Here is a 15328-nt window from a genome sequence, read left to right as displayed (position 1 = left end):
TCACTTAATGCAACTAGGTTGTAATCACTGACATTTTGCTTGTGAACAGCGTTGGATGAGCCGAATTTCACTTCTTCCAAAGTTTGCTCATCATGTTTACTTTTTTTCTCATCAGCGTTTTGGCACTTACAGAAATAAATATTGTTAGATGAAAACAGTCAATGAGTTTGCATTTTAGTTTGCAACTTTTTCACTTCAAAACATTACTGGTCCAGATGCCGGTCTAGATGGGAAAATCTAGACCGCGGCCAATATCCATTTCAGCCAATTAAATTTGTGAATTTGGTAGTTCCCAGTCCTTGTGAGACAGAGCCATATAATAAACAGAAATAATATGTAGCATGTACACAAATATAGAAAACAAAAAATTAACACTTAACTTGTATATCTAAATTACACTTCCACAAAACCATTTGATAATTTCACAATTTTCTGTTTACATTCTTAAATAATTTTCTCCAATATAAATAATTAATTTCCTCCCTAACTCCTCCCTAACAAAACCTGCATATGCAACTTGGGCTGTTTACTTACAGTGCAACATATCTACTTTTTTCCATTAACAAAACAACAAAAATACATTTAAATAACTACATGTATAATCTCGACCTGTTTAAAAATCTTAATAAAACCCTGATTTTCTGAAACCAATAATTTGTGCAAATGTCTTTCAAAACAAGTAATACGCACTTCTCCTTCTGAGATACAGTGTAAACACGTATCAATCTGCAAGTGACCAACAAAGAAACAGCATTGTGGAAATACATGTATAAGATTTTGGTGTACAAAGAGATTGTAAACATTGTAACTCTTGAAAAGTGGAAGTTTTGAAGATTACTAATTTAGGAGTGGCACAGCTTCCAACAGCCACTAATGTTACTGTCACTAAGGCCAAAGAAGCTTTTTACAAGATAAAGGTTAAAAAATAAAACTATGGTGGTCACTTGCATTATAAAATTGACTTTAAGGAGGCTGGCAACAGTTTCTAGCACTTTCCTATCAGCTAAACTTTGAAGGATGAATACTGCCACTGTTTATCAAGTTATGCTACAATAATGGTATCATAAAAATTCCCAATCGTTGGTAACAAGTTGCAATCATCCTTTATATATAACAGGTTGCCATAAGCTAAAATTGAGTGTTCTTAGAATGTCATATTCTTGTTATGGTACCACAAAATTCACAGCAACATGTTTCCCAATAATTAGGCAGTTTTTTAATTGATACCATGATTTTTGCATCACCTGATAAAGAGTAGTTATAACCACCCAACAAAATTCACATCATCAAAAGAGCTTGAAACAGTTTTGAGCCACCTCAGAGGGCTGAAATGAACTTGTTTATAGCTATTCTTTTTTTGGCATCTTGTTCAATGCCGATCAACGTTTCACAAAAAAAGTAAACATTACTGGCCTTGGCTGGATAGGCAATGTCAAATACATAATACACAGCAAGAAGAAGTCCCAGAGCATTAGCCACGGACGATCCAGCACCCAGCATGACAAGTTCTTCTCCCTCTGCAGCTATGCAGAGAGGATCCAGGGACCAAAAATCCCCAGAACCAATAATTCTTGGGAATGTAGTCTCTTAGACACACTTGTCAAATGACTCTTCCTCCTGAAAGGCAAACAAACAAACAAAATTCAATATACAATCATTTACAGTGAAATAATATCCCGATGGGCCCTCAGCAGCCAAGTACATGTAATAGCCCTGCTATAATTTACTAATAATTTTAGCTACTACCATGTTGTTTGAAAATACAGTTCTGAGTTGTTTATGGCAGGACTAAGTCAAGAATTTATCATTGAAGTGAATGCATGTTATTAAGGTACAAACTAGGTTGCTGGCAGCCACAGTTCCTTTTTGTTTGTACAAGGAAAAGTACCTAAATAAATATTATGTACAGTGGAATCCTGATTTCTCAAACCTTCAAGCAAAAAAAAAAAGATTTGAGCTATCAGGAGGTTTGAGAAATTGGGTTCACTAATCTAGTCTCCTGGCCCCAGTTGTTTAGCCAATTATAGCCACTACCGGATTCAACAAAAGTGTTAACTAATGCTATGTACAGGTATCAGACCATTTAAAAGCTGCCAGAAATACAAATTAAGAGCTGAACAAGACATGACTTTGTACCAATGTGATGTGGCAGGAAATTGTCATAATAGCCTAAAAAGCGGCAAGCAAAGCTTACATGTTCTTGCAAGATGAATGGTCTACAAGCGGACAGAATGCACAACAGTGTATCGGTTACAATAAACATAACACATGTACTCAAGCATACAGTGATGCTAGGACTCTAAAATGGATGAACCAGAAAGGATATACAGTGTATAACATCCGCCTATGTTTATAATGTGTCTAAACAAATATATTGTTTGGGTTATGACATCACCCCTTAGCAACCTGAATTGGTGAATATTCCCACATCTGGTTGCCTCTGGCTCGTGATGGATGGATAAAAAGTTAAGGCTGAATTGCTGTATTAGCATTTTTTATGTTACATCACAAGCAAATTAATGCCACAGCGTATCATTAAAATTAAAAACAGGCAAATAAATGTCCCAGTGTATCGGTTAAAATTAAATACAGGCAAATTAAAAATGCCCCAGTGTATTGCTTAATTTGAACACAGGCAAATTAATTACTCAGTGTGTTGGTTAAATCAAACGCAGGCAAATTAATTCCCCAGTGTATCGGTTAAATTAAACACAGGCAAATTAATGCCCTGGCAGTGTATCGGTTAAATTCAACATAGGCAAATTAATGCCCCAGTGTATTATTGGTTAAATTAAACACAGGCAAATTAATGCTCCAGTGTACCAGTGAAATTAAATACAGGCAAATTAATTCCCTAGTGTATGTATGAAAAGTCGAAGACACAACTTCGACACAAAGTCGACTGGCACAACTTCTACAGATCATGCATGTACTGTTCCCTGCTTTGCTTTCGTATATTGTAAGTGCACATGTTGGTGTTTATATTTCGTTACTATAATAGCGGTAGCGATACCCATGTGTTTGTAGTTTTGCATATATACGTACGAAGTGTAGCAACAGAAAAGAAAGAACTCATCCAGGAATCACATTTGACCATACATCTGCTTACATGAACATGTATTAAACACATTGAAGCTTACCTTGCATTGAACAACGACGCTTTTTAAAGACTTGACTGGTTTAAACTGGCGTATCGATCTGCTGTAAGACTCCACACCAATGCTTTGAAAATAAAGAAGGGAACTTTCCTTTTAGCGTGCAGAATATCTCTTGAAATAGAGAATCACATTCGAACGAGCTTCAAAAACCGTTTATGCGAGCGCCAAACGTTTCCTTAACCAAAGAGAACGCCGGGAAGAACTTCTGTTGCGCATGTATTCAGACCCAGTGCCACTCAGCCAGACAAGTCAGCCGAGATAATTAACAAATCGAATGTGGTTTGGCGTTGTCTGTACCCTTATTCGTCATCACAGTGGTCAAAATGTTGTGGAGTCCACAACAAATTTTGACTACTGTGATGACGAATATCGTTGTCGATAAGGGTACAGACAACGCCAAACCACATTCGATTTGTTAATTATCTCAATATCAACGTCAAAGAAAATTTTTACAATAACTGTCAAAATTTCCGCGCGCTGATTGACGTGAGCAGCGTTGTCTAGACTCTTATCGACAACGGAAAATTAGCCAATCAGATTGCGAGATTAGAAACAGTTGTGGTAAAATTATAAAGGGCCAAGGCGCGAATTTGCTCAGCTGGTCAAATCGTTGAACCCCAGACTTTCGTTTTTTTGTAATAGTTCAGGAATTCTGTTTTAAACGATGATAAAATTGATCATTATTTGGTCGTAACATTTGCTAAAAAAATTTAATTTTATTTATATTTCAACCCTATCGCTCTTGGCGTTAAATCTATTTGGCGAGTAAAACGGAAACTTCAATTATCAGGTTTCCGTCACATTTCTCAATTACAAAAACGCTTTTTTAATTGTTCCACCCTGTGAAATTTCGTAATAGTAATCAAAGCAGTTTTGGACAAAGAGTAAATGCTAAGCAAAATTGTATGTCAAATTAAGGCTGTCTGAGAGAAACAAATTAAAGCCTTTTGTTAATCTGGGGCCTATGTTACATTAGCCTCCTACGCAGACGTTCTTAGGGGTTCGTCTCGCGTTCCTGCAGGAACGCGTGACGAACCCCTAAGAACGTCTGCGTGGGAGGCTAATGTTACATCAAACCCCGAATTTGTCACCAGCTTATATGATCTTACTTGGATATATTTGTCCCTAAGCAAATCTGTGTAAAATCGGTGCAACCTTTTGTGTTTGACACTTCAGTAAATTCACAGCAAATTTAGAGTTTTCCTTCTTTGGTAAATCCAAATAAATTTAACGCAAAGGTACGTATTTCTACTATAAGTAAAAGTTGTCAAGCATTCGTGGAAACTTTATTTTTCACTATTTTTTCCTGAATTTACGCTACAAGTAAATATCTAATTTTGAATGATAAAAAAAAACTTGGCAAATCTACATCAAAGGTTCAAATTTACCATAGTAGCAAAACAAGATAAATTTAAAGCAAATGTTATATTTGCTATACATTTGCAAATAAATTGTTGAGGAGAAAATATATGTGTTTACATTATCTTTGCCAACCAACGCAAATTCAGTTTAAATTTAGAGCCCAAAATTTGCTACACATTTGCTTTACTGGCAAACCTAAGAAAATCCATTTTTTCGTCTAGTGATAGTAACTCCAAGAGAGTGGGTTAATCTAACTGTTCTACTAAAGTTAAGTTGACTCCCCCTGTATAATACTTCATAGAGAGTTATGTTGACCCCTATAAGGAGTTATTTCAACTCCTGCATGAATTTAACTCTGATGTAATTAAGAAATGTGACGGAAACCTGATAATTGAAGTTTCCGTTTTACTCGCCAAATAGATTTAACGCCAAGAGCGATAGGGTTGAAATGTAAATAAAATTAAATTTTTTTAGCAAATGTTACGACCAAATAATGATCAATTTTATCATCGTTTAAAACAGAATTCCTGAACTATTACAAAAAAACGAAAGTCTGGGGTTCAACGATTTGACCAGCTGGGCAAATTCGCGCCTTGGCCCTTTATAATTTTACCACAACTGTTTCTAATCTCGCAATCTGATTGGCTAATTTTCCGTTGTCGATAAGAGTCTAGACAACGCTGCTCGCGTCAATCAGCGCGCGGAAATTTTGACAGTTATTGTAAAAATTTTCTTTGACGTTGATATTGAGATAATTAACAAATCGAATGTGGTTTGGCGTTGTCTGTACCCTTATCGACAACGATATTCGTCATCACAGTAGTCAAAATTTGTTGTGGACTCACTCGGCTGCGCCTCATGAGTCCACAACATTTTGACCACTGTGATGACGAATATCGTTGTCGATAGGGGTACAGACAACGCCAAACCACATTCGATTTGTTAATTATCTCGGCTGACTTGTCTGGCTGAGTGGCACTGGGTCTGAATACATGCGCAACAGAAGTTCTTCCCGGCGTTCTCTTTGGTTAAGGAAACGTTTGGCGCTCGCATAAACGGTTTTGAAGTTCGTTCGAATGTGATTCTCTATTTCAAGAGATATTCTGCACGCTAAAAGGAAAGTTCCCTTCTTTATTTTCAAAGCATTGGTGTGGAGTCTTACAGCAGATCGATACGCCAGTTTAAACCAGTCAAGTCTTTAAAAAGCGTCGTTGTTCAATGCAAGGTAAGCTTCAATGTGTTTAATACATGTTCATGTAAGCAGATGTATGGTCAAATGTGATTCCTGGATGAGTTCTTTCTTTTCTGTTGCTACACTTCGTACGTATATATGCAAAACTACAAACACATGGGTATCGCTACCGCTATTATAGTAACGAAATATAAACACCAACATGTGCACTTACAATATACGAAAGCAAAGCAGGGAACAGTACATGCATGATCTGTAGAAGTTGTGCCAGTCGACTTTGTGTCGAAGTTGTGTCTTCGACTTTTCATACATACACTAGGGAATTAATTTGCCTGTATTTAATTTTAACCGATACACTGGGACATTTATTTGCCTGTTTTTAATTTTAATGATACGCTGTGGCATTAATTTGCTTGTGATGTAACATAAAAAATGCTAATACAGCAATTCAGCCTTAACTTTTTATCCATCCATCACGAGCCAGAGGCAACCAGATGTGGGAATATTCACCAATTCGGGTTGCTAAGGGGTGATGTCATAACACAAACAATATATTTGTTTAGACACATTATAAACATAGGCGGATGTTATACACTGTATATCCTTTCTGGTTCATCCATTTTAGAGTCCTAGCATCACTGTATGCTTGAGTACATGTGTTATGTTTATTGTAACCGATACACTGTTGTGCATTCTGTCCGCTTGTGGACCATTCATCTTGCAAGAACATGTAAGCTTTGCTTGCCGCTTTTTAGGCTATTATGACAATTTCCTGCCACATCACATTGGTACAAAGTCATGTCTTGTTCAGCTCTTAATTTGTATTTCTGGCAGCTTTTAAATGGTCTGATACCTGTACATAGCATTAGTTAACACTTTTGTTGAATCCGGTAGTGGCTATAATTGGCTAAACAACTGGGGCCAGGAGACTAGATTAGTGAACCCAATTTCTCAAACCTCCTGATAGCTCAAATCTTTTTTTTTTTTGCTTGAAGGTTTGAGAAATCAGGATTCCACTGTACATAATATTTATTTAGGTACTTTTCTTGTACAAACAAAAAGGAACTGTGGCTGCCAGCAACCTAGTTTGTACCTTAATAACATGCATTCACTTCAATGATAAATTCTTGACTTAGTCCTGCCATAAACAACTCAGAACTGTATTTTCAAACAACATGGTAGTAGCTAAAATTATTAGTAAATTATAGCAGGGCTATTACATGTACTTGGCTGCTGAGGGCCCATCGGGATATTATTTCACTGTAAATGATTGTATATTGAATTTTGTTTGTTTGTTTGCCTTTCAGGAGGAAGAGTCATTTGACAAGTGTGTCGACGAGACTACATTCCCAAGAATTATTGGTTCTGGGGATTTTTGGTCCCTGGATCCTCTCTGCATAGCTGCAGAGGGAGAAGAACTTGTCATGCTGGGTGCTGGATCGTCCGTGGCTAATGCTCTGGGACTTCTTCTTGCTGTGTATTATGTATTTGACATTGCCTATCCAGCCAAGGCCAGTAATGTTTACTTTTTTTGTGAAACGTTGATCGGCATTGAACAAGATGCCAAAAAAAGAATAGCTATAAACAAGTTCATTTCAGCCCTCTGAGGTGGCTCAAAACTGTTTCAAGCTCTTTTGATGATGTGAATTTTGTTGGGTGGTTATAACTACTCTTTATCAGGTGATGCAAAAATCATGGTATCAATTAAAAAACTGCCTAATTATTGGGAAACATGTTGCTGTGAATTTTGTGGTACCATAACAAGAATATGACATTCTAAGAACACTCAATTTTAGCTTATGGCAACCTGTTATATATAAAGGATGATTGCAACTTGTTACCAACGATTGGGAATTTTTATGATACCATTATTGTAGCATAACTTGATAAACAGTGGCAGTATTCATCCTTCAAAGTTTAGCTGATAGGAAAGTGCTAGAAACTGTTGCCAGCCTCCTTAAAGTCAATTTTATAATGCAAGTGACCACCATAGTTTTATTTTTTAACCTTTATCTTGTAAAAAGCTTCTTTGGCCTTAGTGACAGTAACATTAGTGGCTGTTGGAAGCTGTGCCACTCCTAAATTAGTAATCTTCAAAACTTCCACTTTTCAAGAGTTACAATGTTTACAATCTCTTTGTACACCAAAATCTTATACATGTATTTCCACAATGCTGTTTCTTTGTTGGTCACTTGCAGATTGATACGTGTTTACACTGTATCTCAGAAGGAGAAGTGCGTATTACTTGTTTTGAAAGACATTTGCACAAATTATTGGTTTCAGAAAATCAGGGTTTTATTAAGATTTTTAAACAGGTCGAGATTATACATGTAGTTATTTAAATGTATTTTTGTTGTTTTGTTAATGGAAAAAAGTAGATATGTTGCACTGTAAGTAAACAGCCCAAGTTGCATATGCAGGTTTTGTTAGGGAGGAAATTAATTATTTATATTGGAGAAAATTATTTAAGAATGTAAACAGAAAATTGTGAAATTATCAAATGGTTTTGTGGAAGTGTAATTTAGATATACAAGTTAAGTGTTAATTTTTTGTTTTCTATATTTGTGTACATGCTACATATTATTTCTGTTTATTATATGGCTCTGTCTCACAAGGACTGGGAACTACCAAATTCACAAATTTAATTGGCTGAAATGGATATTGGCCGCGGTCTAGATTTTCCCATCTAGACCGGCATCTGGACCAGTAATGTTTTGAAGTGAACAAGTTGCAAACTAAAATGCAAAATCATTGACTGTTTTCATCTAACAATATTTATTTCTGTAAGTGCCAAAACGCTGATGAGAAAAAAAGTAAACATTATGAGCAAACTTTGGAAGAATTGAAATTCGGCTCATCCAACGCTGTTCACAAGCAAAATGTCAGTGATTGCAACCTAGTTGCATTAAGTGAAATGAATTGTTCTTGTTTTTGCCATATAATAAACAACTCATTAACTGAGCCAAGTCAGTCTGTATGGGAGAATCTTGACCTGCAGACCTCACTGCATTCGGTTTGTACTTACGACCTTGGTCAAGATTCTTCCATACAGACCTCCTGCTCGGTTAATAAGAGCTAAGTACTTACTTCATACAAGTTCACATAATTTGCATTTTTCCCATGTCAAATAGGGTTGCTTGTGATTGAGCTTCTGAGCTTCTACTGTTTTAAAATTAAACCAATAGTACCTATCGTATTAGCGTTTTCTAGAGACTTGAATCATTTTTGCATGTCGACCGTGCAGTTATTACAATTAAAGCTAAATAATTAAAGAGAAATTAATATATATTTTTATACCAATAAGCAATATAAATTTCTTACTGGAAATATTCTGCTAATAAATTATTGAATAATCGAGGGTTAGTGATATTGTTTTTGCTGCTCATTTAGTACCAGCTATTTTGACAGGAAAAATTGATGCTGCATACATGTATTACCCAAATGGATTGAGGTGAGAGTTACTCCAAAGAGGACTTATTTGGGACCTATCAATTAACTCCATTTTAGAGTTATAGTAACTCCACTAGAAGTAAACTAGGATTAAAAATTACTCAATAATAAGAGTCACTTTGACCCCAAAATAAGAGTAAATTTAACTCCAATTTGGGAGTTAAATTTAGGAGTTAAAAGTACTCCAAAAAAGGAGTTATTTTGGACCTAAAATTTTAACTCCATTTCAGAGTTATAACAACTCTACTAGGAGTCAAAAAATACTCCACTACAAGAGTTACTTTAACCCCCAAATTAGAGTCAATTTAACTCCAATTTGGGAGTTAAATTTAGGAGTTAAAAGTACTCCAAAAAAGGAGTTATTTTGGACCTAAAATTTTAACTCCATTTTAGAGTTATAATAGCTCCACTAGGAGTAAAAACTACTCCACAACAAGAGTTACTTTAACCCCCAAATTATAGTAAATTTAACTCCAATTTGGGAGTTAAATTTAGGAGTTAAAAGTACTCCAAAAAAGGAGTTATTTTGGACCTAAAATTTTAACTCCATTTTTGGAGTTAAAACAACTCCTTGAAAATTACTGTGCATGGTGTGCTCTTCGTAATATAAAAGGAGAACTGCTAGCTTCGATCCTCAATTATATATGTTACAGCCACTAGTATCACTGAACTAGATGTCCAAGATGAACTCTCCAAAGATCGTTGCCTTCTTTTATCTCTGTGTTATGATTGCCTCCTGCACAGTTTTGGCTCAGTGGAATTGCCCTTTCGACTACCGCTGTGGAAAACGAGAGGTATGACCCACTAATGTCTCCGTTGTAACATTTTTAACACCTGTAAGGTTTCCCATGGTGAAGCTAGCTGAACATTAACTGCAACTGTTCTGCACAATGCTCTGAGCAAGCTAAATGTAAAAGGCGATCTGAACTTGAACTCAACGAAAGTAGAAGATCTTTTCCTGTTATGTTTTAAGCCACTCGAGTGTCGTTTAAGAAACGGTTAAGGCAACGGTAGTCGCCAAAATAGGCTTATTCGATCTAAAACTCCGAAGAAATTCGCACATGTACGTTATGGAGTTCACATTTTTGATAGTTCAGTTGTTGAGTCTTATAAAACCTTTCGTTAACTTCATTTGACAAAATGGCTTATTAATTCCACTATAAAAAGCATCTTGACAGGAAAAAGGTAACCGCTGTTGACGAAACAGAGAACAAAAAAATTGATAGGGCAAACGTTAAGTAGCTGTGTAAGCTACCTTTTAAAAGTACACAATAAACAAAAGTCACCAGATGATTTTTTTTACAAGCGACTATTTCAAAGCTAAGAAGGATAATTATCTTCTTATGAATTAAAACATACTCAAAACATCAGGAGAAGAATGAAAATCATCATTTTGGCTGAATACGTCTTGATAGCTTATCGACTAAGGACACTAACCTTTCATACTGACACGAATTTAGGTGGACTCTATCAGCGCGAAACAAATTATAGAACTAAACAAAAAATTCAAACTGAAGAATTTTAAAAGGAAGTTTTACTTTTTTCGGCGTTAGAAAGAAATAGATTTAAATTCCTTGTTTTCCATTTAATTTCTATAGCTGTGAAAATATAGCTAATTTAAACTGCGCAATGAAATGTATAAATTCGAGGTCACTGACAGCCAGTTGGCCCCTCCGCCGTCCGCGTTAATGAAGAAAAATATTCGTTGTTAAAAGAGATAGAATTAAAGATTGAGAGTGTTTTTTCCCCGCAGTTATCCGATGCTAAGGCTAATGACGATGCGATTTCCAAAAACCTCATGGATCGACTTCGCTTGCTGAGAAGCTTTCGTACCAGTCCTGACGGAGGAAAGCCAGTGAAGGCAGAGCGGAGACTGGACAACAGAGCAGACACTGCAGACCTCAAAGGCTCATGGCCATGGGAAGAATGAAGATGACATCGAGAATCAAGACTTTGCTGATAAATCTAAATTATAAAGAAATAAATTAAAGAGACTATTTGAAGGGCTAGAGGAATAGAGGAATAGAAGAATAGAGGAATTTCATTCCATTACTTGCGATGGCGACAATTAAATATTATTAGTCATTAATACTGTTCCAGAAGACCCACCGTGGTAAAACATTAGTCTTTGCCCACAATGTTGATAGACCAGTGCTTTGTTTTTGTTTTGTAGAAAGTAGAGTTATCTTATATCTAGCCTGCATGCCCAGTTATTGATGTACGAGATACGCTGAGGGGAGCAAAAATAAACCATGCACTTTACTATGGAGTGAAGTAATTTTCTTAATTTCTTTAATTTATCTGTATACGAGAATTTGTCTCCTGTTGTATACCAGATTGATACATTTTATAATTATTACGTGATAATCGTCTGGTAAAGCGGGTATTCATGTATTATCTAAAACATCTGTGTGTCGGTGTAATGTTGTCATTTGTACCCTCCAAGGTGTACAAGCGCACGACTAAAATAAAATGAAACTCACTATTATCAGCTTTCATTTTTGAACAAGAAGATAAACAACAAAACGAACGAAATCAGCGACTGAACGAGCAAATGAAATTGAGAACCAACGCTGGAAAGAGGCACACTACAATTCGTGAAAATTTCGTTCGAAGGCTTATACAGTGCCTCAGATTTTAGGATTTTTAATTGTGAACGAAAACTGCGTTTCTTTACCTGATTCCGTCTGTTTTCGGAAAACGAAAAATGGGGTTTAGAAAGCGAAATAAGTCCGACTAGGATTTTCGGAAAACAGATAGCAGCTCGGATTTCGCAACTGATGAGATTCTATTTGCTAAAATTGCCTCCGACTTGAATAATAATCAGCTATAAAATCCGAGCAAATCATACTGTGTTAGCTTGTTCAAATTCCCCTTGTAAACAGAAAAAACAAAACGGCATTTTAAGAATTTGCTCAAATTTCTCCCTGGCTGGAAGGAACGAACCAACCAGTAAGTGGAAGAGAAAACCGGATTGGCGAGTTTTACATTTGTCTTCCTGAATAGCTGACAGAGTTGTCGAGAGCCTGGCAGATGTAACATAACATTCGATGCACTTGCTTAAGTTATTAGTATCGTATCACCTACTCATGCTCACTGTAAGATCTTAACTGACGAAAAAAGATCTGTTTATTGAATAAAAGGAATCAATGTTTTTTTTTCTTTTTAGTTTTGAATAGATTGCTATCAGTTTGCTAGCAAAATTCTGAATATGAATTTTTCATATGCTCTTTGTAATTTGGTCAAGTAGATCAAAGGTTATGAATATTGCTGATTTGTTGAGGACGTCAGCTATCATTTCACGAACTACAGGTGTTGTTGATAACTATTACAATCAGATTCGAAACTTATCAATCACGTGATTTCAATTGTTACGTCATTTATAGTAAAGGATTGCCGAGCTAAGTGATCCAACAAAATGAAGTTTAATTATCTCTGAGAAATGCGTGGTTACTCCTAATTTTCTTTATGGATTTAAATAACCCTCGCTAAGGTCCGTTTATCCCGCATAGTCATAAGCCGCGTAATTGAGTAGGCACAGTCCTTAAGGTGGCTTACTACAGTTTTAATGGAGTATAAGGGCACAACTTTGAACTCTTTTAAAAAAGGTTCCAAGCTGTTTTTCCCTTCACTATTTACTATTTGCTCAAGTCATTTACGATTCTATGTGAAATTTGAACAATTAAACGTCAACAAATAGCCAAAATGAGCGACCGAGTATCCAATGAGAGACTGGGCACTAGTAGGTTAAGTCACGTTTTTCTCAAATTCTACCCGTATGACCCCACCTGAAAATTTCAGGAATAAGAAATTGGGTCTGATTTAACATTCGTGCAAAGTAAAATAAAAATCTGTGAGACAGTTTTTGTGCAAACTAAGAGAATGTGAAATCAAAAATAGCTCAAAATCTGTCTTACAGATTTTTCAAAAATTTTGGCTCCAAACGTGATTCACCCGAACAAATCAACCGTGAAAATTCCATCATAAGTTGTACGGTAAGTTTTCGAGCAATCCTCGATCAAAGACAGGTTTTTACAACCTCGGACGGAAACGTAACGGAAAAAGGCACCGTCCAAAAATTACTGACGGATTCATATTGTGATTGTAGTTTAACTACGGACGCCATAATGAAACTGTCCTATGAACTTCTAATAATATCGGTTGAGTACATGTGCTTACAGCTTTTGTAAGGTTTAAAAACATAAATTTGCCCATGCAAATCGAGTTAATCTAAGGTCACAGGCTTCATATGCACATTTAGATGGCCTCATTCCACTAAATTTGCACGCGCTTTTGTTTTGGAAGAAATACCCTTCAGTTGAGGTAGAAGATTAAAATCGTACACAGTTTTAAAAGGCCTTGTTTCGTTTTGAAAAAAATCATTGTGTTCTATTTGGTTTGAAAGCAAGTAGCTTGTAAGGAGACTAGTCCAAACAAATAACTCAACACTTTAACCTTGGGGCACTTCTCTGCATCACGGTAACGCACAAAGCCATAAAACATTAGAAACATTTTTAAAACTGAAATTCATCTTCCAAATCAGCACTCTTAAGAACAGGGCTTTTTCATTATATGCTTTTCATACTATGACCTGGAGAGTTGTTCATTTTAACATCAGCTACAAGAATCACCTTATTATAAAAGATGAAATAACTAGCGCCCGGGTATATCACTAGAAGCCTGCGAACTGCGCTGCAAACAATTTCGCTCAAACCGATCGCTTTAGCACTGGGTAACGTCACACGCACTTCACAGCAACGACAAAAATAAAATTATTTCTTGTAAATATATGAGAGAACAAGCAATTGCAATGTAAACGTATATAGGTGAATATATTTTCAAATACCTGACAAATAGCAATCTAATTATGATACAAATGATCCCTTTAATTTATTTCTTTTTAATATAGATTTATCAGCAAAGACTTTAGTCTCGATGTCCTCTTCATTCTTCCCATGCCCATGAGCCTTTGAGGTCTACAGTGTCTGCTCTGTTGTCCAGTCTCCTCTCTGCCTTCACTCCGTCAGGACTGGAACGAAAGCCTAGTCGATCCATGAGGTTTTTGGAAATCGCATCGTCATTCGCCTTAGCATCGGATAACTGCGAGAAAAAAAAACTCTCACTCTTTAATTTCTTTCTCTTTTAACATCAAATATTTTTCTTCATTAAAGGCGCCAAAGGGGCCAACTAGTGAGTAAAACTGAGGAGAAGTCTTCAGCTTTTTTGCCTTAACCGTTTCTTAAACGACACTCGAATATTAAAAACACAACTGCGTGGAAAATACCATCTACTTTCGTTGAGTTTTCAGATCACGTTTTACATTTTACTTTTTCAGAACATTGTGCAGAACAGTTACAGTCTCAGTTTAAATGAGTTCACCCTGAGAAACCTTACAGAGATAATAAAAATGTTACAACAGAAAAATTAGTGAGTCATACCTCTCTCTTTCCACAGCGGTAGTCGAAAGGGCAATTCCACTGAGCCAAAACTGTGCAGGAGGCAATCAAAACACAGAGGTAAAAGAAAGCAACGATCTTTGGAGAGTTCATCTTGAACATCTAGCTCAGTTGTTGTTTAGTGATACTAGAGTTGCTGTAGGATGATTGAGGATCGAAGCTAACAGTTCTCCTTTTATAGCATAAAGAGCACACCATGAATGAATGATCCATTTTGTAATCCAAAAAAGTACCATCTGCTTTTAGAAAACGGAATTCATTCTTAACAAAGGTTTTTTTGGGGGGGTTTTCAACGCCAGAAAACCATTTCAGGACCACGTGTCTGGTCCGTTTATCCGTCATTAGAACATTTCTCTCTCGTTTTCAAATTGTAATGTTTAAAAAAAATAGGCTATCTTTGTAATATAAGTAGCAATCGAAGCTAGAAGCTCTCTTTTAATAGTACGAAGAGCATACCATGAATGAGTGATCATTCCGTATTCCACAACTAAAAAACTGCCGGCATCTGCTTTTAAAAAAAACGGAATTCACTCGGACCAAATTTAGACCACGCGCGTGGGCAGTTTCTCCAGCGTAAGAATCTCTCTCTCTTGTTTTCAAATTAGAATATTCAAAAAAAAATTGGGCTATTCTTGTAATATAAGTTCTCGTTTTATAACATGAAGAGCCCGCCATGAATGAGTGATCCATTTCGTAATCCACAAAACAAC

General features: G+C 36.1%; 4 long non-coding RNA genes across 4 annotated transcripts; 2 read left to right on the top strand and 2 right to left on the bottom strand.

Moving 5' to 3' along the window:
- Window positions 1-1305: 1305 nt before the first annotated feature.
- Window positions 1306-3314, bottom strand: LOC146488868 (uncharacterized). Its single transcript, XR_014865185.1, has 2 exons — window positions 3141-3314; window positions 1306-1617 (listed from the first exon to the last, which is right to left on the bottom strand). It is a non-coding gene; the product is annotated as an uncharacterized LOC146488868 (long non-coding RNA).
- Window positions 3315-5560: 2246 nt separating this feature from the next.
- LOC146488867 (uncharacterized) lies at window positions 5561-8908 on the top strand. The gene is made up of 2 exons (XR_014865530.1): window positions 5561-5745; window positions 7020-8908. It is a non-coding gene; the product is annotated as an uncharacterized LOC146488867 (long non-coding RNA).
- Window positions 8909-9819: 911 nt separating this feature from the next.
- On the top strand, window positions 9820-11157 carry LOC146488866 (uncharacterized). Its single transcript, XR_014865184.1, has 2 exons — window positions 9820-9956; window positions 10916-11157. It is a non-coding gene; the product is annotated as an uncharacterized LOC146488866 (long non-coding RNA).
- Window positions 11158-13975: 2818 nt separating this feature from the next.
- Window positions 13976-14777, bottom strand: LOC146488865 (uncharacterized). The gene is made up of 2 exons (XR_014865183.1): window positions 14601-14777; window positions 13976-14262 (listed from the first exon to the last, which is right to left on the bottom strand). It is a non-coding gene; the product is annotated as an uncharacterized LOC146488865 (long non-coding RNA).
- Window positions 14778-15328: the final 551 nt, after the last annotated feature.

This window comes from Pavona decussata, unplaced genomic scaffold (genome assembly GCF_977016875.1).
Source record: "Pavona decussata unplaced genomic scaffold, jaPavDecu1.1 SCAFFOLD_8, whole genome shotgun sequence".
NCBI lineage: Eukaryota > Metazoa > Cnidaria > Anthozoa > Scleractinia > Agariciidae > Pavona > Pavona decussata.
This window is presented reverse-complemented; position numbering and strand designations above follow the sequence as displayed.